Source organism: Dermacentor albipictus, chromosome 1 (genome assembly GCF_038994185.2).
Source record: "Dermacentor albipictus isolate Rhodes 1998 colony chromosome 1, USDA_Dalb.pri_finalv2, whole genome shotgun sequence".
Taxonomy (NCBI): Eukaryota; Metazoa; Arthropoda; class Arachnida; order Ixodida; family Ixodidae; genus Dermacentor; species Dermacentor albipictus.
The window spans coordinates 355,091,713-355,119,370 of record NC_091821.1 but is presented as its reverse complement, the minus strand read 5'-3'; positions in this window follow the sequence as shown (position 1 = coordinate 355,119,370).

Sequence of the window (27,658 nt, the reverse complement as noted above, 5' to 3'; positions counted from 1 at the left end):
AACAGTGTGGGAATCAATTTCGAATCGCTGTCAAACAATCTCCAGGAGATTTCGCATGGGGCGTTCATTGAACTACACAATGCACAAAGCTACCACTTCAAACAAGAACGCTGTATCTATAATCAGGGAATGGAACATGCCCGCCGCTGGGCATGCTTTGTTGCAAGAAAATGTCTGTTGCTTCGCTTTTTGACGCACGTCAGCGTGCTCGCAACATATCCTTTGCCATTGCACTTGAAGTAATTGTTCCGTTTGTATTGGCTCAACAAGCACCTTAAACACTGAGTCCTACGATGTGCGCTCAATCTTTCTTAAATAGCTCAAAGTCCTCTTTCAATGCTAATAAGGTTAAATGTGGGTGTAGAGAGAGAGAGAGAGACAGCAAAGGAAAGACAGGGAAGTTAAACAGAGAATATCTCCGGTTGGCTACCCGTACCGGGAGAGGGGTATAGGGAGGTGATAGAAGAGAGAAAAAGAATAGGAAAAGCTGACGCCGCGAAAAAACTTTCTGCTGTTGCGCGTAACCTAACATTTGCTCAGTGCATCCGATTTCCCGATTTCCCGAGTGAACCCTGGACCCTAACTTACAGCTCCGTATTCCATCCGATTTTCCACGACGTGACTGCACCCTTCTAGTCCATATATGGCCTGGAATAACATTTCCAAATGCGTACTCCTTTCCAATGGTAATGGCCAATAGCCCACTTTGTGACTTCTGCGAGTGCAGCGAAACGGTCCTGCAACTCATATGCGAGGGCCCTCGTTTCAACCCGCAAAGAGCAGCCCTCTCAGCCACGCTAGAACAAATGGGCAAGCGCTCACTCACGGAAAACAACATTCTTGAAAAGTGGCCTACACGAACATCGGCACGAGCCGGTATGAAGGCTCTGCTTTGTTACTTAAAAGACACCGAACTGTGTGACAAGTTGTGACTGTGCACTGTGTGACGTAGAATGTATTAGTGGGACGTCAATTGTGTAACTTCGTATATACTCGCACTTGAAATGGTTTCTTTTTCTAGGCATTTTTATTCTTTGTTTTCTCCTGAGTTTCGGCACAATTTACAACCGTCAGCCCTTTCGTCGAGGTGTTCAAGCTTACGTGGCACTCTATCTTACGAAATTGAAAGCTTCGGCCTGGCATAAAATTCGATCTGAATTACAAAAGCGCGTCGTAAAAGATGGTAGTTGCGTGGTTTTCGGCCCAAAAGAGAGCAGGAAAGAAGCGGCACAGCAAAGCACAGGATCCAGAATAAAGTGAGCGCTACCCACCGTTACCCCTGTACCCCGCGCTCGTGATAAAAAGGTAGTCCGCAGCATCATACAGCAATCTGCGCGAAGCTTCTGAGGTGCCACACACAACGGCTGGCCGCCCCGCTTCCGTGGTTTCAGTGGCCGCTGACGGGACAGGCAACAATGTGACAAAGAGGCTGTTCGGCGAAGGATGGCCGCAAAAGCACGGTAGTGTCGACCGTCGACGCACCGTCCTTTGTCCGCGCTGACAGCCGGACGTCTTTTGGTGCTGACGAAGCGACGCTCGGTTCCTTCACGTCCTGTCAGTACTTACATGCAGTACCACAAAAGGGTACCCCTGCCCATCCGACTTTACATTCTTATTGTGGTAACTCGTACAATTGAACATTTTGAGTTGTCAAACAGCCGTGCTGTCACGTTAAGCAATGGAAAAGGCCGTGCTGGCTATGATATCTAGATTTCTTTTCTTGTCTTTTTATTTCTTAGGAATATAAACATCAATTAGAGTAAGGTTAACGTGTAGACTTACAGGTACGAATGGCACTATACGCGATGTTTTTACTTGTATAGCATGATGGCAGGTGTACCAGTAATTCCTAATTTTAACTCGCAACAGTTCGTTTCATCCATGTTACCTTTACACCTAGCTAATAGTAACCGAAACTTCGAGATCACCAGTGCTGTTGCTACAATAAATGTTATCAACGTAGCGTTTACCTCAAATAATAAAATGAGCAAATTTATAATGATTACCGTGCTAAATGTGTGCGCTCGTTTCTATGTTGAAAATTACTCAGTACAGGTGGTTTATTTCTCGAGCGTGTTGACTTCATTACCTGTCTTTCGGGGAAAGTTTAGGCAACGTGATAAGGGCATGCATACGAAAGGTGTCGGGTGATTTGTTATTGTTACGCTTTGATAAAAGGCTTTAGTGAAAGCGTATCTCTCGAGAACAAAGTTACCATATGTGCTACCCAACAGGGAACACTCCCTAAGCAACGTCTTCAAAGGTTTACCTGAGTCTTACGCATTGTAAGTACAGGGCTCGTGCAAAGCTAAAGCAAGGCAGTTTTCCACTGTGACTTCCGTCTCCTCAGTAGCTGTGTGCATATTATGAGTTATCGAAATTCTGAATTTTGTTGTGCACTACAGCCAGGTGGCAATATCTATAGTAGGACCCAGATGGCCAACGCATGTGGCATTCAAGAAAGAGAGCGATAAAGAGAGAAGTTCTTCTCATGACAATTAAGAATAAAGGACTATTTATAAATATTAAGGGGTCAGAGACCACAATCATCCGGAAGGGCGTACTTAAGAAACTCAATCGGCAACACATTAGTTGAAGGGACCTTGAATTTCCAACTCTAAGGAACCTGCCTTTCTGCAACAGAACTGCGGCGGATAGCCTCGAAACTTTATTGAGTTGTATAGTTGGGCCCAATTAATGCATAGACAATATATAGCGCGGTAGTTTGATGTACAGATGGCGGCTGTTTACTTCATCCTCTGTTCGGTTCATTCGATAAGCTGGCGGGCCTGTCATGTGGAACGTAGCCCACCTGAAGCAGCATCGGAATACCTTGTTTCGACATATGGTCTCTTCTGATTGAACTGATCGGGGCACGAAAAGGCCGATACGCTGCACCTAACCTCCGGGCAAAGCTGAGGAGAGGCCATGAGGGTGGAGCCTTCCCTGCTGAATGCTCCCCCAGATGTCACTAGCCACACCGCAACCATGGCCTGTCCGGCCTGCCGCGCGTGCTAACCGCTGATAGCGAAGCACCGCTGTCCCGCTGTCGACCGTTTTTCACCCCGGACACAGTTCTTGCTCGCGTGCGCGTGTGTGCGACTGTGTGTAGCTAGGTGGACCTTCGAACTTTGTTTTTGGCGGACTCTTCTTTTCGGGCTTACGTAAGGCGATATGTGTCGCCTTTGTCCATGAGGCTGCCCTTGTCAAGCTGGCTTTCCATCTGGTTTATCAGGGTCTCTGCGCATTGGACGCGCAAGACCGACCAGCGGCAGCTCGGTGCAGAGCTGCATTCAGGAGAGACACCAAATGTCGAGACTCGGTTTTCCGACGGCGCTATGCGGTCAGTTATTTTTCCGTCTGTGATAAACGGACTCTGGCAGCCTTTCATGTCTGGCACGACAGTCCGACTGGGTTGCACGCAATGTCTGAACCAATCACAGAATGAAACCTCTGACGCTGCCTTTGTTCTTCGTGATTTACTTGCAGAAGCCCCAAACAATAAGGTTTCAGAAAGTTACCGTCGTCACAGCGCGTTGCGGATTGTTCACCTAAAGCTGCTGGTGAGCAGCCTGCCAGTGAACTAAAGGCATTTGTTGCATAAGACGGCGTGGTATTAATAAATAAGCACTGTTTCCATGCTTTTTCGGTGAAGTAATAGCGCTTGTGGTTCATGAGGGGAGTGCCTTAGGTTTCTCTTCGAGGACAGCCACTGTTCCGCATGCTTCTGCAGTTGTTTGGGCCGGTAGAATAGTGTTGCAGGTGCTGTAAGCATGTACAGCTCTGGCCTGATGCTATGGAATTTGTGACGTGCAACGCTTCCCCTAATTATGCCTAGACAGTCAGGAGGTAAGGAAGACGTTGCTTTAAAATTGCAGAGAAGGGACCTTCACCGGCTCTTCATTTAATGCGCAATGTTGCGCAATGTTTGCCAATGCAAACAAAGGGGTACGAGGAAGTGCTGTGCCTTGTGCTTTCATCTCTAGGCACCACTCTAATTTCCGACATTTTTCGATTGCCTTAGTGTCCGGATTAAAGAATCAGATGGAACTCTTTGGAACGGCTCCTCCATGATTAACTCGGGTGTAGCATACTGACGGGAAGGCCGACTATGCCCCCTCGTCTCAAAATAGTTTAATAAGCGTATGTTGAGTTCACAGGTCACGAAGAAAAGGGCATGATGGTAGCGTTCTCGATACTATGGCAAGAACCTCCGACAAAAAGAGGATGCAGAGCTCGCTTCCGCTTTTCTTTCTCCCAAAGTAGAGCAAGTTCTATTTGCTCACTTCCTCGCCATATAGTCGCGTTGCCGCTGAGTGCCACGCCCTTCTCTCCTGGTATCCTCCGACTCCTTTCCAAGTCGTACACCCACTACGTGACCGAGTGTTTGTTTTCTTTACTGCAGGCGGCTGCTGCTGCGCCGTCGTGCGGAGATGCGTACCCCTGAAACAAGTGCACGAAGGACGAGCGACGCAGTGGAGGCAAAGGCGAAAGAAGCGCTCGCGCTCTGTAATTGGCCAACCGCCGTTCCGTAACAAGGTTTGCTGTCTCCGCCGCGGCCACCGTTTCCTCGGTGTCCCGCTTCGGCACCACTCGGCACGAGCTTTGCGTATACTGCGCTCCCGCTGTGTCGGCAGCCTGACTAAAGCCCGGAAGAGACAGACACAAGTGTGTGTGAAGGAGGGGAGGGCGAGGAGGGGAGGCGGCAAAGTGGGCCCGCCGAGGGGCCCGAGCCGAGCACTTGGGACGTCTGCTGGCTCATGCCTGCCTGCTCGCTGGAACACTTTTGCTTGTTCCCAGTAACGTCGACTATCAGGCGTATGTAGTCTAGTCGTCATCGTAACGAACGCGAGAAGCATCGGCGACATGCTCATGCCTTGGTGCGCGCTTCGCTTTTGCGTTTCCGAGCATTCACTAGCTTGAGCCACGAGAGATGAAAGCTTGATTTTGGATTGGCTTCGTTATCTGTCGCGCACCTGTGCGCAAAAACACCGTGGGCGGAGGTTTAGTAGACGGAGCTACATTATTACAAAGCCGTCTTCTCAACGCAGTATCGTATAGCACACATCTTGTTCTGGGCGTAAAAAGCCCAGTAACTCACTTGGCTTATGCGTTAATATTGTACCTGTACTGCTTTACAGGTTGTGGTTAGTCCGCCTTCGTTGAGCGTAGGCCTGCGGGGAAATGTCTGTTTGTGCATCTCGTCATGTGCACGTGTATGGGCTCTGCGTTTTCCTGCGCCTACGTTTACCCTGCATTTATGCTGTTACTCTTCTTTTTATGGCGCGTACGGTGGAGCACCGAGTGAACAGGTCCATATGCACATTATAAGAGTCTTAAACAGCGCAAAGGACAGGATGAAAACAGTCACTCGTTCTATATTTATTGGGGAAACCATGGTGTTTTGCATATCTAGAGTGTGGTCTAGCGAGGAAGAATTGGCATGAAACGTAAACAAAAAGGAATTTAGATATTTCCGAAGATATTTATTTTTATTGTTGAACGTGCGTGTAGGAGAGGTTGACCTCATGTGATTGTGGCTACTCCTTCTCGGTTAGCCAAACAGCACAAGCAAGGTTACACCGGCTCAAACAAGCACATAAACATGAGAAAACATTAAAGTAAAATATAAACAACCCTCTGAACGTGCTATTGCATCGTCCACACAAAAATAATCAACATATTGCTTGTCACAACACGTATATAGACATAGCGCAGCGAGTTGTAGCAAGTCACAATAGATTAAGTATATGTGAAATGGTAGCATAGTCACTTGCAGCTGCCATCTATTTCCAGTAAGCACTGTCTAAATGCAATATGGAAAAGGTTACGCCACTAGCTGCAGCAAAATCAAGAACACTTGGGGCACACTTCGCAAGATACCTCAAACGGCACCACAGGAATATTCCCGTGAATACTGTCTATGCCAAACATACTTCTATCGCCCTATTGGTAAACCTAGATGTATTCCCTTGAAGGTGAAGTAAATATAGCACAATGTTAACTTTTTCACGAGCGTTTCTGGTTGGTCACTTTTTAGAGAGATGCCTAGCAACTTAGTTAAGTCCTTTGGAATGGAGAGTAACCACAAAGGAAGCTCAACTTCTACGTGGCCAAAACATTATCTGGAACAACCCATCTGCAATGTTGCACAGTTTCATCGGTATATGTGCATCACCTCCCTAATTTAGCGCACGAATAATTGGATGATAGGCATGTAGTGTTGCTTGACGAATGTACTGAATATCTCAATTATCTCAATGAATATCAGTGCCCGAAAGTTCCCAGTTAGGTTTTGATGCGTGAGGAAAAGATCAGCTTTAAGGGAGACGGGAGTGGTTTGCTTAGCTCTCAGCCTATAGCATACTGCTCTGGATGGTGCCGATGAAGCATGAGCTGGCAAACGCATCCACAGAACTCAAGCAGCCGAATTCGAATATAGCTAGTGTGTCTTGACGATGCCGGTGAGCAAAGGGAAGATCGTCTTTGTAGCTTGACCTCCAAGTCAGGTCTATTTTTTTCGACTGTCTTGCGTGATGCGACTTCAGTTATTGCTCAGTGGGTGGCTGCGCAGCTTGCATCTAGATCGAACATATCGCAACACGGTAACTCGTAAATAAACTTCTGATGGACAAGCATTCAAACATTTGGTGTTAAATAATATATTACGGCTTTCCAATTGCATAATACCATACCCACCAAAAGAGAAACACGTCGTTCATATACCACAAATAATTTGGAAGTGTGCAATAGTAATAAAGCGAAACATGCTCCGCGGTCGCGGTGGCCTCGGGGGTGGTAGTCTCGCTAACGACGAGATACAATAATGATAGCGTATAAAATATTTATTGGATTAGAGTGGGGCAGCTAGAGAAAGCACCGGATCTCGGTGCTGTTCTTTCATTGGCTTTCTCTTTCCACTCCCTCACTTCTTCTTTTTTTTTTCTGCCAGTCATAACGTTGGCAACCCGCGCGGTCTCCGCCTGACGACCACGCTTTCGGACGTCCCGGCGAGCCATTACCGAGGACGACGTTGTTCGGAGGATGCCGCCGCCGCCTCGGCGCGAACTGCGGTCTGGGCATTTGCTGGGAGCGCCAATGGAGAGCGGCGTCGCCGCTATCTCCGCGAAGGCGCGCGCGCGCTAGTGAGGCAAGCAATGAACGTTCCGCCGGGTCCCTACCATTATTTCCGGCAATCCTGGCGACCAACGCACGCGTGGCGGGGATGATGAAGCAATCTGTGCAATCCGGTCTTGGCCGCAAGCGCCACTCGGCCGGCCTATCTTCCCCGTATATCCTGTCCGTGACTGCGATCGTGCCAGCGTATCAGGGAACCGACGACTGTCTGCCGCTGCTGTTTTATTCTTTGTCGTAATTTTTTTTATTTGCTTTCCTCGCGTTTCTGTGGCGTTGAGATGGCCTGGCCTTGGTTTTTCTTGCGGTTCGTTTGTAACAAAAGTTTCGCCCTTGGCCGAATCGACTCATAGATGGCTAGCTGCCGCTGTCTTACGGCGGCCACTCCCCTTCGCACCAACTTCATTTATTTTGCTTTGTAAAACCTGATCGGCAAAGTGCCTACATTTTTCAAACCAATGGAAATGCAATTATGCAACTTCTCAATGGATTAACGCCAGTCAACCTACAACGCTGGATCCCGGCGTGGATATAAAATGATACTCACCGAGAGGAAAGCAAGAGAAACACGTCGAGGCGGCCAGGAAGAAATAGCACTAAGGAAGTGGTGGGGAGCCGCTGGGTGAGGGTGACTCTCCGGAAACAACGTAATTGCGGAAATGGATCATGTTTCCGATCCCGAACTCTTTACGATGGCGCATCATTTACGGCACACGCACCGGTATTCCGAGATCTCCCTGCTATGTGCCGCGTAGCATTTTTGATTATAACTTGAGAGTGGCCATACCTGAAGTGAATGTGCATGACTTAGTGAATGTGCGGGTGCGATCCGTTCTGGTGAAAAGTTATAGTAATACTGCCGCCGCGGTGCCTTAGTGGATACAGCGTTGCGCTGTTAAGCACGAAGTCGCGGTTTCGATCTCCGGTCGCGTTTCCATGCCGCAAAATGCAATACCGCTCACGCGCTTACATTTATGTGCGCGTTAAAGAATTCCCGCTGGCCCAAACTAATCTGCAGCTCGCCCTACGGTGCACCACATTATCATATCCCGGTTTTAGCTCAGAAACTCCATAATCTTTATCACTTTAATACTGCGCACAAATGCGGGCAAATTCCGTAAAAGGATGGAAGCAAGCGCAGAAATTGCGATTGTGTGTGTCTGTGTATTGGATAATACTACTATTCTTCTACGCGGAATCATTAGAATAAAAACAGAATATATTAATTCGGCGACTTAATAAATCTCAACTAATTGGCGGATTGTCAGCAGCTCACTGGTTTGAGAGCAACAATCTCAAAACGTCGTTTGAAACCAATGTACAAGAAAATCTTATCAGACGGCAAGAAATGGTCATGCAAGCTTCATGATTCGAAAAAAAAATGACGGACTGTCGGCACTGAATTGGCTTTGCTTATATGTTATTATAATCCTCATTGCGATTGCGCACAGGTGAATCAATACCCAAGTAATATTCTTCGATGACACCACGTGGATTGAAGTCCGATGACGCTTGATAAAAAACCAATCTGCCTAAGAGAGAGAGAGAGAATGAAGAGGAAACGCAGGGAGGTTAACCAGATATGAGTCTCCGGTTTGCTACCCTACACTGGGGATGGGGGATAGGGGTTAGAAAGATGACAGAGAGGAAAACGCAAAAAAAAATTGCTGTTATGCCTCTCTGGCCAATAGGCAGATATCCGAAGCGTTCGCTTCTTTTCCTGGAGAAGCATATCAAGGATAGGGGCATTGTCAGCCGCTAGCAGGGAATCGGCTATTACGCCTGCCAATGTGAGAATCTGTATGTCATGCAAGGACGTGGGAACAAAGCCCGACATAGCGGGCTGGCATTTATCCTCTGCTGTTTCAAAGTCCCTTAACTCTGCAGTATGTTACAGCTTTGTTTGAACTATGCCATAGTACTCTGGAAAACCACACCGGAGTGGGGAAATCGGTGTAAGTTCATTTTAAACAGCACTAAAAAACACACGGACAAAGAAGAGCACAGGACCAGCCAGTGGCGTAGCTAGGTCGTATGGCACCCGGGGCCCATAGGTCATCTCGCACCCCCCCCCCCCCTCGGGTGTAGCCGGCAGAAAGAGGGGTGTATTCAGACGTATATGACATCCCTCCCCCTCCCCCCCCCCCCACCACTGGCCCCTTGCACCCGGGGCCCACGGCCCCCCGGCCCCCCTTGTTGCTACGCCACTGGGACCAGCGCTGGCTGTGTTCTTGGCCGTGTGTTTTTTGGCACGGTGTAAAAGGAATGACCCGTACCAACTAACTCGCACCCAAACCCTTCTAAATCGGTGTAAGCTAAGTTTTCGCGTGCATTCCGCCGCTGAGGTCGTCCATGTGCCGGTGCATGATGCCACCCCCGGAGCCAATCCGGTCTCCAAGCCTCCGGTGCGGCCTGATGGCGTCATCGCTTGCGCCAACCAATCGACGCACTTTGCTACCTCTCCTCTCAGCTTACTCCTCTGGGCACCGCTACTCTTTCCTTGGTGTTAGTCCCCTCCTCTCCACAGTCTAGCCCCACCCCCTACAGCAGCACCGAAACTCGTGGAATGCCAGAAAGAAAACTTCGCTTCAGAAGTAACCTGCGGATTAACCCGGTGCAGCCACCAATCACAGCATAAAACTCGCGCTATTCCTAAAGGAAGCTTTACTTTAATGTGTATGCTTTTGTACTACGTGTTTTTCGTGTGGTGAGGGCATAGGAGAGTTAGTTCACTGGTGCCAGTGTTTGTTGACTCGTGCATCTAAATGAAAAAAGAAAAAAAAATTGGTAGGCAACTCCAAAAGCAAGGCTCCCAGAACCAATTTTGCTTAAGAGTACGCCACCCAGGCATACCAAAACCGAATGAAGCAAAATAAGGGCATCACTTGGTAATAGTTGGTTGGAGCAGGATTCGGGAAAATGAGCGGGCACAATAACTTAGACATCGCACGGGCCACGCTTGATTCAATTAAGGAGCTTCCGCCCGATGATTTTCCAGGTCGCTTGTCGATGCCCCGTGTGGCTCGGATCGGGTTTAGTGCGCCAGTGTTCAATTTCGCTTGTGTGTGCGTGTTGTGCGCACATACATCGCGTGATGTTTTCCTTTTCCATGCGCGATATCGTGGCGCCATCCGACGATCGTTGCTGTGACAGCATACATACAAGGAGTTTTGACAGAGACGCCTGAGCAACTTGTAAAAGCTGAATATGGGCGTGGAGGGTGAAGAAAACGGGCGTCTCTGGCGTTGTTGTGGGTTAATACTTCCGCGGTATTTCATTTAGTAACCTTGAAAGCTTTCCTTTCTTTTCTTTTCTTTTTCTTTTGGGGGGGGGGGGAGGATTGGAGAGGTGTGGGAGTTACATAGCAGTAAAATATATTTGTGCACAGTTCCTCTTTCACACCAGCCACGGTAGCGCACAGTTAACACTGTGTTGTGCTCCTAAGCTCGATGTCTCTGAATTCTATCCCGGCAGCGGCGGCTGCATTTCGATGGTGGTGGAATTTCAAAACGCTTGTGTACGTAGATTCAGATGCACGTTAAAGAACCCCAGCTGGTCAAAATTGATCTGGAGTTCCCACTGTGCCATGCCTTATAAACAGATTGAGATTTTGGCTCGTGAAACGCCAGAATTTAATATTACATAATTTAAATAATCACAGCGGGGAGCCCTCAGTGTCGGCGGTGGTGGCGAAGCAGGGGGCATCACTTGAGCAGAATGTGTCGTAGGAAGAGAATGGCGGGCGTACCAATGTGCGCTAAGTGCAAGTGTGAAGAGACCATCAGTCATCTTCTGTGCCACTGTTCTCGTTTTGATAACCAACGTCAGACTCTCCAGTGCGCTTTGAATAGACTGGACGAGAGGCCATTTACAGAAGCAAAGATGTTGAGAACCTGGCCTCATAATTCATTCGCCTAGAAAGCAGTTCGAGCGCTTCTTCACTACCTGAAGGCAACAGACTTGAGTGCCCGACTATAGACATCCTGCACCTAACTTAGTGCATGTGAAAGTGTAGTACAGACTCATGTTCTCTCTCTCTCTTTCTATTTATTTCTTTCCTCATTCCTCTCCCTACGTGTAGGGTAGAAAACTGGAGGACGCAGTCTGTTTAACCTCCCTGGTCGGGACGGTGCTCTAACAGACAATATTAGAGCACCGTCCCGACCGATCATCGGCTCAGAAAGCAGTGAAGGCACTTTTGTGCTTTCTCAGAACTCCTGGTTTGCTCGAGCGACTTTAACTGAAGTGCTGTCCGTACACGTACCTACACCTTCTCTCTCCCTTCTTTCTCTTCCCCTTCTCCCTTCCCCCAGTGTAGGGTAGCCAACCAGACTATTGACTGGTTAACATCCCTGCCTTCCTGTATTCTTCTCTCTCTCTCTGGCTTTCCTTCTTCCCTTCTCTCTCTAAGGCGCCCAGGAGTTGCAGTCCGAGACGGTGTCATGATCCCCTTTAGCTATAATATTTGACGTTATCGCTTGTCTTTGATTAAGGATACTGCAAGTCCGTATAAGCCCACTAAGGTTTCTTCCTTGATAAATACGAGCGCGTACTCGGCAGATTGCTCTGTCCAGTATTCTTAAGAAGCCTCCTACGCTTTCTTTTGTTGTCATACATGTCATAATGTTGTGGCAATATACCTGTTCGACAAATGGTTGATATAGACGCTGACGTGTATTAGCGAGGTAAGCGTTTTAGTGAGTTTTTTTATAGTTAGAGTTTTATTGCCTTAGTTTTATTGACTGCACGGCTCAGCTGCCGAGCCAGCTCTGCTCGCGCGGCCGAGTGCATGTACTGAAAGCGCGCCGTGTATTGTAGATCACATGATGTGCTGGTAATGTCTAGGCAATGGAGTTCCCCGCGTAAATTATTATACCAAGCCCTGGCGCTAGCGTCTATGGGATCTACAAGCATGCTGGTTCAGTCGACAGGGGAATGATGGTGAGAACGTGAATTTGCCTAAACCTCGTTCTTCTGACATGAAACGGCTTTGCATTGCGACTGTGCAAATTGATCGTTTTCTACAAAGTATTGCGTTACAAATACAATTATCAGATGTTATGTATGTAGTCGGTCGTTTAGCCTTCTGCGTATGTGAAAGTGAGATTACTTGGAAATTTTGGCCAATAAAGGTAGATATATCGTAGTAGAAATGCTACAGAAATTTTAAGAACTCTCTACCAATGCGCTAGCATTCGTTGTCTTGACTGCTACTTCGCTTTTGCTTACTTATTTAGCCTGCTTATGTATCTCTATACATCGGTACCAATCATCTACTATTACACTATTATAACGGTTACATGTGCTAATTTGACCAATTATGCCGTTATTTTGCAGATATACTGTATCAACTCAGCCGAAACGCCATCACAACCATCTTTATATTTTTCTTTGAAACACCATAGCTTTCTTCTTTCTTTCCTTTCTTTATTTTCCTTTTTTGTCACGGAACTTGACGCAGCGACAGCCACGCAACCAGACTAATTTTCTTTCCAACGCAACCAATCATTTACTATCACTCTATTATAATGACTACATGGTTTAATTTGACCAATTATGCATATATTTTGCAGATATAAGGCGCCACGCTTTGATAGATTTCGCTTGGGTACTCGCCCAAAGAATGCTTATGCATTAATAAAGCCGCAATAACGTCTTAAGCCACAAGCACTGTAGATTAGGCAAATCGTTGCGCTAACCATGATTCCCATGGTAGACGAACAATTCCAGCACCAAAGTTTCCTCTCGTAATTTTAGTAGGAGACTTTATGGCCAGGGCACGTGGCGAGCATTCGAGGAATAGCCAAGGAGGCAGGTGGCTTTATGCGCGCTGCCTCCGGTGCAGGCTGATGGCGTCATCGCTTGCGTCAACCAATCAACACGTGACCCAGTGTTGTAGGTCACATGATGTGCTGAGTTTTCACGGTACGGCACAGTTGAAATGGTGAAAGCAACAGCAGCACGAATCATTCGCTTTGGGACATGTACGCGCGCTACCCGCTGTGTTCATGTGTTCTTCGGGCATATCGTTCATGTGCGTATTCGAGCGCCTGATCTACGAGCCTTACTACGATACGATACGAGCCCGTGTAATAGTTTTATACATTCCTATCGCTGTAAATGCTTCGTCTTTCTACCGAAACTCGATGGGGGCGAAATGCGAAAACACCTGTGTGCTTAGATTTAGGTGCACGTTAAAGAACCCCAGGTGGTCAAAATTTCCGGAGTCCCTCACTACGGCGTGCCTCATAATCAGAAAGTGGTTTTGGCACGTAAAACCCTATATATTATTATATTATTATTTCTACCGAAACTGCAACTTTTTGAAAAGAAAGAATACATATGTGTGATGCTGATTCACCTATCGATTGATCATTCATGTCTATCAATATCAATCAATCAATCAATCAATCAATCAATCAATCAATCAATCAATCAATCAATCAATCAATCAATCAAATGCCCCGTTTCTAGCAAATTTCGCTATTCTTATACTGCACCTGCTACGACATTTCGTCGTTCCGAAGCCCGTGGTCTCGTCTCCAATTGGAGCGAGGAAATACGCAGGAAATTGACGCGCGTCGCACAATAACGATCTCTGAGGTGCATCATTTTCAGCAAAAGACTGCGAGCACACCCATCCCGCTTAGATCGTCCGAGCGAAAAGCTCGTAATCCTTGGTGAACTTGTTCAGTCCGGCGTTTCGCTCTAGGAAGGCGACTCGCGATCGATTATATATTTCTCTGGCTTTTTCGCGCGCTCCAGGACACGTTCGAAGCGAAGTCGGCGCGTATAACGATGCCTATTGGGGCAGCGCTTCCGAGTTGGCGATGCGTGCGTTTCAAAGAAGCGATCGCTCGTGTCGTGCGCACTTGCCGGCGTCTTCCCGAAGAAGCGCGCAACTACGGTTCTTCTCCTTGTTTGCAGTGAGCGACAGAAGCGTCTTTTCTGCACCAGCGGCTTCTGGACTCCGCTCTACTTCCGGTTGCAGTCTCTCTCCGAGCTTGCTTTCTTACGCTCTCTTGTTCACGACACGCACCGAGATATCGTCGGGGTCTGTCTCGCGCTGTAGTCTCTGTGCCTGCTGTTGTTTATCTTCTTTCCTTTTCTTTTTTTTTCTTTTTTTTTCTCGGCAGAAAACTTTGTATTGGCTATGCGCGTGTTCTGCTGTCAAGCGCATAACACTGCATCCACGTTGCCCCTGACGAAGAACTATAGGCGGATGCGTCGGTTGTCCAGTGAAAGGGGTAATTGGAAACCTAGGATGACACGAAGTGGAATGAAAACGATAATAGTTCATCCAATAAGAAAATTTGAAATCCACACAAACCAGTACCACTGGAGTGCTGAGTTCATTATTTACGCTGTTTAATTTAGAACGTTACAATCAGCTACACCTTGAATATCGCTTCTCACAGGAAATAAAAAGGGCGACCAGCTTTCCTGTCGTTGCAACAAAAGAACGCTGTGTAACAACAGTGACAAGAATGTTGCATGACACGGCTTTACGAGCACTCTTTCGCTAGGCTGGCGTATTATTCTTTCTTTTCGAAACAGGTAGTGACTTCGGGCAGCAAGCAGGGAATTCGATTTCCTACGTTTAAATTCGTTCGGGAGCGAGAAGAGAGATGGAAACAAAACTGCCTCCTACCTGACAGCATGCCCGTAAGTAAATGCACTTCGAAACCTGTGAGCGACCATTCTTTTTTTTCCTTTCTCAGGCAGTCCGCTCTTGACCAGAGTCCATGGTGCACTTTAGATCAGAAAAGGTTGCTGACCCTGCCATATAAGTGCCGTTCATGTATCTTGAACACTTTCTCTGGCCCTCCACCCCTCGGTACTTTCTTTTCCAACTCCGCTTCAGCGCATTTAGAGCGGTCACAGTTCCCTTTTATTGTGGATCAGCTCTTTGTCGCCCACAATGGTGAACGTGCACTTGGATTTTCAGCTATATGCTTAAGCCGCGGAGATTTCGATTCCTTTCTTTGGTTCTCTCTCTCTCTCTCTCTCTCTCTCTACTTTTTGTTTGTTTGTTTTTCTTGAATAATGCTCTCTAACACACAGTAGAAAAACAAACATGCATGAATTCGGTGGCTTAAAGGTGCGTCCGACTCCGGCACTTGTATTTTTCAACCTACACTTACAGCAGCTTTCTGTATTTCTCTTCTCTCTCGTTATGTGGTCGAGGTGGTGCGTCAAAGAAAAAAAATTGTAAACAGAAAAAAAATAAAAGATGGACCGGTGGCCGGCAGGCGGAAATTGGTGGCGTAAACTTTAGTACGAAAGAAAGTAGGACCAGCTTCTCTCTCCCACTCTTGTCCCCACTCTCTCTAGTTTTTCTTTGTACTTAACGCTCTCTGTGTGTTTATACGCTTTCTCTTACGGCTTGGCTGGCATATCCAGAATGAAGAGGCTGGCTGAAATACTATTCGGAGATATCATCAATGATATACAACTGCAACGTGCGTCGAAAACTGTTTAGGCCACGGTGGCCTCGTTTTATTTCTCTTTTTTTTTACCCCCCGTGGTGGGTATCTCCATTACCCGCCTCTTGCCACCTTTACAGAGAAGCGAGAAAGAAAAACGTGGCCAAGCGGTGGCTTCTGTTCACCCCACGCCGGTCACTCAATTTCCATCAACGGGGGAAGCCTTCTTTGACTTTGGGAGATCGCGATCCTTCTCCTTGGTGGTAGTCGCCAGCGAAGAATGATTTTCGTTTTCTTTTTGAATATTGATGCCCTAAATATTTGTGTATACTTCGAAAATTTTAAAGAGATTTTTTTGTTTTTTACATGAGAAAATATTCCACTGTGAATTTAGCCCCTCGAAGCCATTGATAGATGATGTCATCTCTGATACTTTCGTTAAGATTTAGAAAAGGAAGTCTGTCATGTGAAGGAATGGAAAAAGCACGCCTTGGAATGATTTTTTTCCATGCATAAATTGTTTCGTTGATTTTGCGTTGCTTTGTGTAACAAAGTGAAAGTGAGCACATTTGGCCGAGCATACGGTTGCTGAACCGTTTTATTGCAGTGCAAAGGAAGACGATATGGAAGGAGGAAAGGGAACTTTTGTGTGGTTCTAAGTTTCGCAGCAGTAGGCCTCAAAGGAAAGCAAAAATGACGTGATTTATAAGAAATGGACTTCTATAAGCTTCTGTAACAGCCTTTTGATGCTCCAAGAGTGGCGCTATAATTGAAGTACACGATGAACTCCTCAGTAATGGCAGTTTTGCTTGAAACTGTGCATTTGTCGTATCTCACCTAGAAGGGCTTTAAATGATGTGTCTTATGACGTGCTATACGTTTGTGTTCTCGTGAAGTGTCAACTTTTTTACGTTTACATTTTACGAACTGATAATTTTTCTGTAATGTAACGATGTAGCAGAAATGCGACCCTTAGCTTAACCACGAACGGCTTTCATTCCACCTACTTGTCATCGTTATTATCATACTGAGATGTCGCAATAAAGAAGTATTGCGGCAAGCCTATCTACGATTACTGTCTAAATTACGCGATGTCGCCTAATTTAGAGAATAACCCCTCCCCTCCCCCCCCCCCCCCCCCTCACAGTCAACTCATCTGTCCAACCACCTCACTGTCCATTGTACTATGTCAGAACAAAATCAGATCAGGCTTCAGTGTTCATCCTCTTCTGAGCTCATTTCGTTACAACCGCCGAAGGTTCTCTCCCCGAATGCGTCCATGTTAAGAACAACATTTTTGCCGCGATGCACTCACCGTTGTTCCCATTAATTATGGCATTGGTCGCTGTCGCCTCAAAGGGGCCATCATTGTCACTTCCGGCGTGGTGCATGAAACGTCGCACAGATTAAGGCGTGTAATTGTTTCGCATGGGAGCTCAGTGGTTGGCACGTTCGGCTCTAGATTCCACATTAGTTCAGGAGCACGAATTCGGCGTCCACTGGCGATCACGGACGAACATTTATTCTTCTTCGCCATGTTGACATGACCGGGGTTGTTGGAGAAGTATGGCAGAGGCCTTTGCCTTGCAGTGGGCGTAACCAGGCTCATGATGATGATGATGATGCCATGTTGCAAGTTTAAAGCTGCGCACGAGGAAGAGGACTCGCCAAGAAGACGACACGGTGACTTCGGCGAGGACGACTTGACGACGATGGCGTAAATGCAAGCGCGGATAAACGCAGAAAACCCAATTTCGAGCTGTTGACGATGTCGCACCAAATGCGTATATTATTGAACGTACGGTGAAAGCTTTGATTCTCCATATAAGCACAACAACACCAAACACAAACTTGAATTTCCGGAGCGTTACCATGCTTGCACTTGATCATACCTAGGTTAAGAATCCACGATTTACTTGTGTCTGTCCTAATATGACGTGTCATTCTATAGCGGCCCTGCACACAAGGAGACTTAAGGAGACTTAATGGGCCCTCATCAGGCCCCATAGTAAATCTTGGTCATATGCTGCAAGTTGTTACATATCCTCCAGGGCGCGTTCTGCCGCAAAAAAATGTTTCAAATCGGCTAATTAATAGCCGAGATAGAAATATTTCAGTGCTGCTAACCCATGATTTCAACAGGCGGGCTCCACTGCCAAGCAAGACGCTCTCTTCACTCGCCCCATCCAGCCTCCGCAAGCGAAATTCCTTCCCTCCGTTCTCCCATACCGGACCTCGAGGATCGCGTGACGCATACGTCACAGGCCCCACCTTCATTACATTTCCCCTCACGTTATTTTTTTATTTATTATTATTATTTTTTTGGCGCTACGCACTTCTCGTACGCTCAGCGCACGATTTTGCGCGCTGTGCACAAGGACTAATGACTAGCGGTATAATTCAGTGTTACACGAATACTGAGGCACAACAAGCGCATCGTAGAGCATGATCACGCGCTGCAACACGGTAGAGAATGGCATAGTTTCGGTACGTGCGCACGTGACTGCACGACCTTAGGAACAAGCAGACGATGCGGAAGTACATCTCTCTTGCCCCGGTGCGAAGTGAAACAAAAACACGCACACATTTCGTTTGTGTGTTTTTATTATTTATCTAAACTTTAATTGGTCAATTCAAGCAACAGATCACACAAATAACAGATGGTGCCTTGTATAATCCTCGAAGTCACGTGTCACCACGAGCGACGTCACACTGCGGACCCGAGTACGTAGGCGCAGGGGCGCGAGTACGTCACCGTCCGGCATGGAGCGCAGCAGCGCCGAGGGGAAGGCAAAACGACGTTCGGGTTGAAATTTCAAACGTTTCCGCAGCACGTAGCGATGTAATTCTTTGCAAACACGATCGTTGGCGCTGATTGTATGCTCTGCGCTTGTCAGCCCAAATTGCCAGACCTGGTGAAGGGCCTTTTAAGAGGAAGCTTTAGCTCGGGCCCAACTCCGCCGCGGCCTATTCAAACACATGTAAAACGCAGACACGCGTTCTTGAGATAACCCCTGGACCAATTTTAATGAGATTTGTTACATTTGAGAGAGAAAGTAAGACTATAGTGACTGTTGGAAGCGGAATTACGATTTAGGGTCCAAATTTTGTTTTAAGAAATTTCAAAATTTCGAAAATTCGAGAAGATAGAAGCACCAAGTTTACAAATTAATAGCTCTGGATCGAGAACAGATATCGCTCTTCTGTAAACGGCATCCATTAGATCATTTAAAGGAGACAAATTCGATATGTCAATTTGTATCTTACGTGAATTCGTTAAATTGTGTACAATGGTTCTGCAAAAGCTGTATGTTCATATTATTACTTTTTAGATGTATGTATAATATATTAATTTTGTCCGCTTTATATGTAGTATTAGACGCAATTCACAGAATTGTGATATTATTTGTGATTATTGAGTTGCAGTGTTGTAAACATGATAGTTTCGTTTTCTAAAAATTTGCGATTTTCGCCAATTTTTTGTAAAATATTGTTGACGTAAATTAAAAATTCGAAACAAACAGTCACTAGATTTTAAGTTCTTCTTTTAAATGCAACAAAACTTGTCAAATTTAATTTGGAGCAGTGGTTGCCGTGAGAACCGCATTCTCTTTTTACATGTATTTAGATAGGAGCACCCGAGGTAAAGCTTCCGCTTAACCACTTATGTGTTGTGAATGGTACCGCATTCATCTCCAATTGAACCACACTGAGCGGTCCTTCGAGTTTTGCGCTGCGAGTAATGCATCATAGCATTACGTGCAAGCAAGCAACAGCAGCCTGCGGCACCAACACCGCATGCCAACGACGCGGCGATACCCTCTCCCCTCACGCAAGGTCTGGCGCGCTAGTGCAATAGCAGTTGTTCCCTTTCGCGAACTATGCTAACGCCTCCCAGGTCACTCAAGGTCTGTGAACTTCGATCCATGACGTCATGCTAACTTTTTTGACTCCCGCAGAATCTAATGGGGATGCTACCGAGTAAGCTGCGGTGATTTTGACGTCAACGCTTTCGTCAAGCCAGGATTTACAGTAAAAATTTTGGTCCAATAGCACGACGTCATAAAGTATCGTGCGCAGGCCTGCTATCTAGGAGGCGTTGACTCTGCTTCGTCGAGGAGTACTTGCGCCGAGGGGCGGGTGACGTGGCGTCGCAGCGTCACGGCGCCCCTTGGGCGGCGCTACACCCTCTCCCTTCACGTAACACCTGGCGCGCTTTTCACGGCAGCAGGTGCTTCCTTTCGCCTACTCAGCTCCATGGAGGAGCAGCTCATGACGTGGCGTCACAGCCAATGTTGTTGCGACTTAGGATGGTCGCATTTGCCCGGAATAAGAATGCAAAGGGGTGGGCCGAAGCGACAAGCTCAGAGCATCTTTAGGAACGTGTTTTGCACGAATCGCTATCAATGTTATGGAGAAAAACAACCTATTTCTGTCTTCCCGAGAGCTGATCACGACGAGAAAGGATAGAAGCAGATAGAGGTGTAGAGCATTGTAGAACGATACGGGGATCATAGCGTCCGGTAGGCGTGTTGCTCGGGCATGGCGACCAGTACACGTGTGTGTGTGCGTGTGTGCGTGCGTGTGTGCGTGCGTGTGTGTGTGCGTGTGTGTTTGTGTGTTTGTGTGTTTGTGTGTGGGTGTGTGGGTGAATGTGTGTGTGTTCATAGGGAGGTGGACACAAAGAAGCGAGGGCTGGGCCCTCGAACTCCCGCGTGAAATCAGCCCTCACTACTAGAACTGTCCCCGACGCCGCGACCGAACATCGACGCTTCGGGCGACCTGACATCTGGTCACCCTCATGTCGAATCTCAGGTCGCTGTCGTTTGGTCGCCCCCCCCCCCCCCCTTAACCCTTATCTCAGGCTGCCAGGTGAGGTAATGGGGAAGTTGTGGCCTTCTTGGGATCCGTCAAGAGTCGGTGGCAAAGCCCCATTGTCGGTTTGCCTTGTGACGAAGCCCAATTAAAGCCTTTGTGGTGTTGAGACGTAACAATGGGAGCTTCGTCGAGGCGCGCTCGTGACATGGCGTCGCAGCCAATGGCAATGCGAGTTTAGGTGCAGTTTCCCACTACAGGCGACCGACGCCGGCTTTATCGCTCAATGGACCATTTCACGCTCTCGCATAAAAACCTAGAGTCCGGATTCAGAGAACGGCCTTGGGAATGTTCACCCCAATTTTTGACGAAGCCTTTGTTGTGGAAGATTTCAGTCATCAGAAAGAAATTGAAATTTTGTGAACGAGCATTTAGCATGTCTACCTCGATATCAATAGTCGCGTAAAGATATCACGCGAAATAAACGGGTCAGCGTATCGCGCTGTTGTGCGCATTACTTCGCACCAAGGTCCAGTGGCCTCTCTTATGACAATGTTGCACAAAGTGTTGGCTCGCAGTTGAAAATTCGTGCATTTGCTATCATCATTACAGTAAAAAAAAACATTGGGACTTTTTCCCCCGATGAGATCTGGTACAAAGTAAACTCATAGATCTGTAATCAGTTTAAGCCAGAACCTGAGCTCTAATTGTCCTAAATTTTTCGTAAAGTGGCGCAATGCTTCCTTTTTGAAATTTCGGTTGGTGGAGCAGGAAGAAAGATGACAACGTATACAGAGCACCTTTTGTCACTGTGTATAAGACTCCAAAATGCGTTCCCCGCTCCCTACTCAGTACACCTATAATCTGGCAGCATTCCGAGCCCTCTGCCTCTCACCTGACTGGCAAATAGTAAGCGAAGGACCTGCAGTTACCCCAAACATAAACCAGAAAAGCAAGAAAACAAACAGTCCAAACGCATCCTTCAAGCCTAAGCGTCTGCTCTGGACAGGTCAATAGGAATAGCCCTGAAAAACGAACGTAGATAAAAGGAAAGAAGCCCACTATAGAAGAAGGGAAGAGGAGTGCCGTACGAGCACAAGAAGCAGCAACAATAGCAAGCAAATGCGAGACGGAGAGGGTCCCCAGTCGTGAAACCCAATTACTCGGGGCCACTTCAAAGATTAATTTCGCACGATTGTTTCCCCGTCACCTTCTCTTGCCTGCCTTGCATTTATCTCAGTGTAGATAGCTCCCATAGGGGAAATCTCTCGAAAGGAGTGCACAAAGAAAGGTGCACTCGAGAAGTAAGAAACTCGAAGGAAAGCAACTCAGACGCAAGGCGTCTAATTTCTGCCGTAGTTTTCCTTTTCTCCTTTCTCGCTAACAAATTGGGCTACTGTCCCTTCAGTAGCAGGGCTCCGGTGGCCCTTTATTTCCTGTTGAGATGTCATTATTGTGCGCTGTCTTTTTGTCTTTTTGTACAACCACACTAGCAATAAGTCAGGAATGAAATTGGTAGCTGTGTAATAAATCACACGGATCGCCGAAGGCGCAACAACGCCTTGTAGGTCTCGATTAGTCTGCCACGTAAGTCGCACGGATTTTGGAATCTTCACAGAACGTTCACAGTAGGCAACTTATGTGTACCGAAAGATAAAATTAACATTCACTCGAGGGGAACACGCTTCTTTCTTATGGTACCGAATCAATTAGATCGTGTTTTAACGAATGATGAATTCGACGTCAGGTGAGGCCGCCTATTTCTTCAGCCATTAAGGTACACTTAATTTATTCGAGCGAAATTTGGTGCTACAATTGTTCGCCCTTAAGGAAGATAATCGATTAAATACGAATTCTCAAATTTTGCGCAGCTTTCTTGTAATTCTATGAGGTTCAACTCTGTTTCGCGTTCACGTCACAGTTTTGCTCAGAACAGAAAAGCGTTTCATCTTGGGAAGCAATTCTCTCTTTTTCCGTCTTTCCTAGCGAATAAATGAGTTGAAAAGAAATTTGATGACGTTAAAAACGAGCGAATAGCTTCTGCCAGCCGAGGAAATCAAATGGGAAGACTAGCATACATCTGAAGAATACTGATGACGTCGATAAGGGCGTTTGACGGTGGCGGCACAACTTATCGGGGACATGTTTTGGTAGGTGGCGGGATAGAGATAGAATAACGACGATGACGGTGTGATGCCGAAGGAGATGATGACGGTTTGGCAACTAATACCATGTGAATAATGAGAACAGAATCATGGCAGCGTAACGACGATGGAATAACGGCTGCACACCTGCACTTGCATATTCGCTCGTTAACTCCGCAGAGGCCCGATACTCATCCGACCATTTGCACATCCCACGCAGTGTGAGATCCGGCAAGACCAAATGACGAATCTCGACAACAGAGGCGCTGCGACGTTCAGCGACAATCACGCCCCGCAATGGCACCAACCAATGCGGCTTACGGTTGCGTACTACACAGACATGCGGTGCCTCGACGATCTATTCGAGACTACTCAACTCTCACCGAGTGTCAACCCAATAACACAGGGCTGCAAGAGGTATCATACTTTTCTCCCGTGGTACTACCCTATGCCAGATCACGTGGGCCTATTAAAAAAAATTTGGGAGTAGGCCAACTTGAAATTTCGGGGTAGTTGAACTTGAAATTTAGGGATGGTTCAACTTAAAATTTAGGGTTTCCCCAACTCTAAATTTGGGAGTGAGCCGTCTTGAAATTCCAGGGTCGGCCAAATGAAATTTGGGGTTTGGTCAACTTGAAATTTGGTGGTTGGTTAACTTAAAATTTAGGACTTGGCCAACTGAAATTTGGGGATATGCTTACGAATACTTGGATAACTTTAGTGCAGTTTCAGCATACATTATTTTAATGATTTGTCAACATGTGGGATTTATGAAAACGTTTTATACAAATGCCACGACTATTCTAACTATCCGCTTCAAAATTTTTCCACACTAACTGCCTTTCGCTTTGACTTCACTTCGAACAAAACAGAAAATGCATATTCGAACATGCCCAGAAAGCAACGTCCAGCTAGCGCGTTCAAAAGCCCTCTGACTGGCTTCGCCATCTGGTGTTGAGGCTGAGAGCTGCAAAGCAATAATGCGACTCCACTCACCGGGCGCGCGGTTTTTTAAACAGTTGCTCTGCTATTTGTTTGATTTCATGAGAAGCATTAGTACACCCAGGCATAAACACCCTCAATATATAGCTTCTAGCGTGCTGGCACGCGCCCTGAATATTAGAGCGTTCAAAATGAGGAATGTGAGAACATGAAAAGGAGGCCTTCTGTGTGCCTTACCTTTTTTCGGCTTCTGTTTTCCGTAACTTTACGTTTTGAATCACCAACTGTGTCTACCAGATATTTTATACAGACCTGCCACTCCGTAGGTAATAGCCGTAAACCTTTACGTACTCTTTCTCTCTTGAAAACTCCGGTGCGAGCCTCAGTGCACCGAATATTGGTTGCGCGACGGCGATAAAGTCCATGCGTACTGTTTCTAGCTCGTTCAGAAGGCCAACTACTACTTTTTTAGGTAATAACTACTTAAGCGTTCTGATGTTGCCAGTTCTTGACTGCCGGATTTTTCTTTTTATCACTCCGAATCCCTTATCTGACCTCCTGATAGCTGCGACAGACGACATAATGAGCAAGATTACATTAATTTTCCTGATTGGTTGGCTGTCTGAGCATGCCTACAGAGATCCCCTAAGCTCGTTGTCCGTTTCACCAGTTAAACTAACTAACGCCATGGTGTCTCCCTGTTACGGTTCAGTTTGTGTGGCAGTAAATGGAACCGATGCGAAACGCCTGAGACATGGCGTGCCTAATCGCCACGCTCGCCAACATGAAAAGACTTGCCCGTCGGGTCTGTCCGACGGGGATTATGTGCGGAATGTGCTAATCTTACTCCCCTCTGTTCTATCTTCAACCGCTCTACGCCAAGGTGTGCTCTCCCTCCCATGACCCTCTATGTAGGTTGACAAGACGTGACCTACGTTAACCCCCTCCACGCCAAGGAGTGGTTTTCTTCCCATGACCCTCCGTGTGGGTTGATCCGACGTGTCCTCACAAGGACCTCTACCAGGGAACAGCAGCAAATGAGGTTACTCGGATGGTGGAGGAGGAGGAAAGAGAAAAGTAGAAGGAAGGGAGGTTAACCAGAATAACGTCCGGTTGACTACCCTACACCGGGGGAATGGGAAAGGGGAAAACAACGATCACAGGGAGAGAGAGGAGGGAAGGAAAGAAGGAAATTGCGGCGAGTTCGCTGACGCGTGTGGTCTTACAGAAATTCCATTAATAGTCACAGATGGTTGCACAAACCCGTCGTCCTTAAGAAACACAAAAGCGCCTTCACCGCTTTATGGGCCGACGGGCGATGGGAGCGCTGTTCCAGCAGCGCCTGCACAGAAAGCGGCAGATTGTCCAGTTTCTGGAAAGCTCTGGCAAGTTCTTGTTTCTCTGGGGCATATCTTAGACAGTGGCACAGCAGGTGGTCGACGGGTATAAAAAAGCCAGTGAGCGGCCACATGTGGTCCCATCTTCTCTGCCCTTGCGTGCAGGGGCACGCAGGCTGGACGTTTGTGTATTTTTTTTTCTTGGAGCGCGCCGTTCACCCGTTCACCTCGTCTTCCTTACCAAGCCCTCTCCGATGGTCGACCTGGTTCGAGCTCCAAGCAAATGCTGTTGAAAGTCACAAAGCCCCACCCCTTAACGCCCCCTATAGCACGTATCAATACAATGTTTCCGTTGCCTACTTACAATATGTGCCTGTCTCTATCTGTGCTTGCTTATGCGTGTGTCGCACAGGTGTGCTGGCTGCACATAGTTTGCGTGTCGTACGTTATGCATTTCCCAGAAATTGAACGCAGTATATTTCTCATGATCTCGTGACATATGCAGACCGCCTCACTTGCGGGTGTGACGTTTTCCTGTACGAGAATGTCGTCCTAGTGAACTTACTGCGTAAAGTGCGCAAATTGCGCAAGTCATTAACTCTCATTGTTATCTTTCATCTTATTTAACTCAAAGAAAGTATGCCCCTTAATTGCAGCTTTTTACGTGTATTACCGTCGTTTTACCGCAACTCTGAACAGAAGGCTGGATATACGTGTCCTTTCTTTCTTACTGCGAGAGCAACGAGGAGCTCGAAAGTGGGACCGTTGCACTCGTCTGTTATTTCCGTTACGCTGACGACCATCGTCGTCGCAGTGTCGTCATCGTCAGACTACAGTTCGCTTCTCCTACTCCTCTTCCCCATCTTTGCCCTGGCCATATGACGAATAAAAACGTAACTATGCCCTCAAACAACCTGGCTGGAGTTCGATCTCACGGCTCTGCGGCAATGAACGCTTGTTAGCTAAACGCGCAACCAGGACGCTATCAGACAATTTTGGTGGTTTGCACTTTGTACAGAGTAGTGGTATTGGCGCATGTGATGCGGAGTTTACAATAGACGATAATAAGACGGATGTGTACAATGATGCGCATTGCAAAGTAGTGGTCCTTGAGAAGATGGCAGTACCGGCCGAGGTTGCTTAATGGCCATGGCGTTGCACTGCTTTGCTTTAGGTCGCGAGTTGGAGGGGCGTGAAATGTTATAATGTTCTTTCACTTAGATTTCAGTGCACGTTCAAGAGCCTATAGAAGTAAAAAATCATCCGGAGTTCCCCAATATGGCGTGCCTGATAATCGGATCGTGGTTATGGCAAAAAAAAAAAAAAAAACAAGATGTCTTTTTTTTTTTTTTTAGGAGATGGTGGTGTTAGCAGTCAGAGTGTGCTGCTCTCGCAGTAAATGAGTTCAGAGACCGAGTAATCGCTGATGTCTTTCTTTTTTCTTTCTTTCCATTTCCTTCTTTCTTTCTTTCCATTCCCTTCTTTCTTGCCTTCTCGCGTTCTTTCTTTCTTTCCATTTCCTACTTTCTTTCTTGTTTTCCTTCTTTCTGTCTTTCTTTCTCTCTTTCTTTCTCACCTTGATTGTTTTTCAGTCGACCCTGCGGCCGTTGCTACGATGTGGCTACAATGGCGTGCTGCTGAGCGCAGGGTAAACGGGTTTGATTCGCTGCTCCAGCAACGCGTTCTCTTGGAGGCGGGTTATGTTAGGGTCATTTACTGAGCTTTGCTTGCATCTTAGAGAATACCCATGCGGTCCAAAGTAGTCGGGAGCCATTCAATACCACCTCACGTATACCCTTTCGTTACATTGAGAGGTTGCAGTCTACGTTATTTGCGTTTTTTTATTTTCAGACCGCACCCTTGACTTTTCTTCCTTCAATCCATCTCTATCAATTCTGTCTGTCGAGGGAAGCACCAGTTGCTGTGAACAGTGAAGCCGCTGGCTGCCTAATTTAAATGTCCACTTTTGATAGATGCGTCGGCGATTACGAGGCTCCGTGATTGACATTTGCTGTTCTCTCCTTGCCTGCTCGATTATACCGACGAGCTTGCCTTCTCGTTTGCTTTTTCGTTATGACCCTCTCCTTCGTTCGATCAATAATACATGACCGAAAGGTCGAGCTAGAAATTTCTTCCGGAAGCTCCATATCGGTGAAATGGTTTCCACAGCTCTATCTTTAAACTCTGAAATCATCCATCTCCTTTTTTTATTCTTCATGAACGCACTTTTATTGCCTAAATTCACAATCCTAAAACTCAATCTCGAAGGTTCCATAAGCATTATGGCAAGTCCTATGTCATGATTGCTTTTTGTTCATGCTTATTAACTGCGACAAAATATGGAGTCTGGTTACTGAAAGGCCGCCTACGTAAAGAACTGGAGACATACCGTATTTACTCGATTCTAAGCACCCCCTTTCTTTCACGATCGCGATGCCCAAAGTGAGGGGGGTGCTTAGATTCGAAAAATCTAGAATCCCCTCCCTCCCCTTCCTCTTTTCGCTGCGACATCACGACGGGACGGGTGCGAGAAATAAGCTTTTATTTTGCAAACATTCAAAAGAAAAATCGGTGCAGACAGTGAACCCACCGCTTGTGTCGGATGCTCAATCACTATCACAGCCACTCGAGTTCGCTGCACCGCTTGAACCACGGCTCCGTACCCTGCAGTGTGATGTCTTCTACCATTCCGTCGAAATGGTTTAGGATCGAGCACTTCTTAAATGATTTGACCACAACGTCCACTTGCACCCGCTTCCAAGCGTCCGAAATCCACTTTGCGATGGTTGATGGGTACGCTTTCTGTAGCTTTCGCCGTACTGCCGTACAGTCCAGCTGTACGGCGTACTCGCGCCGCGGA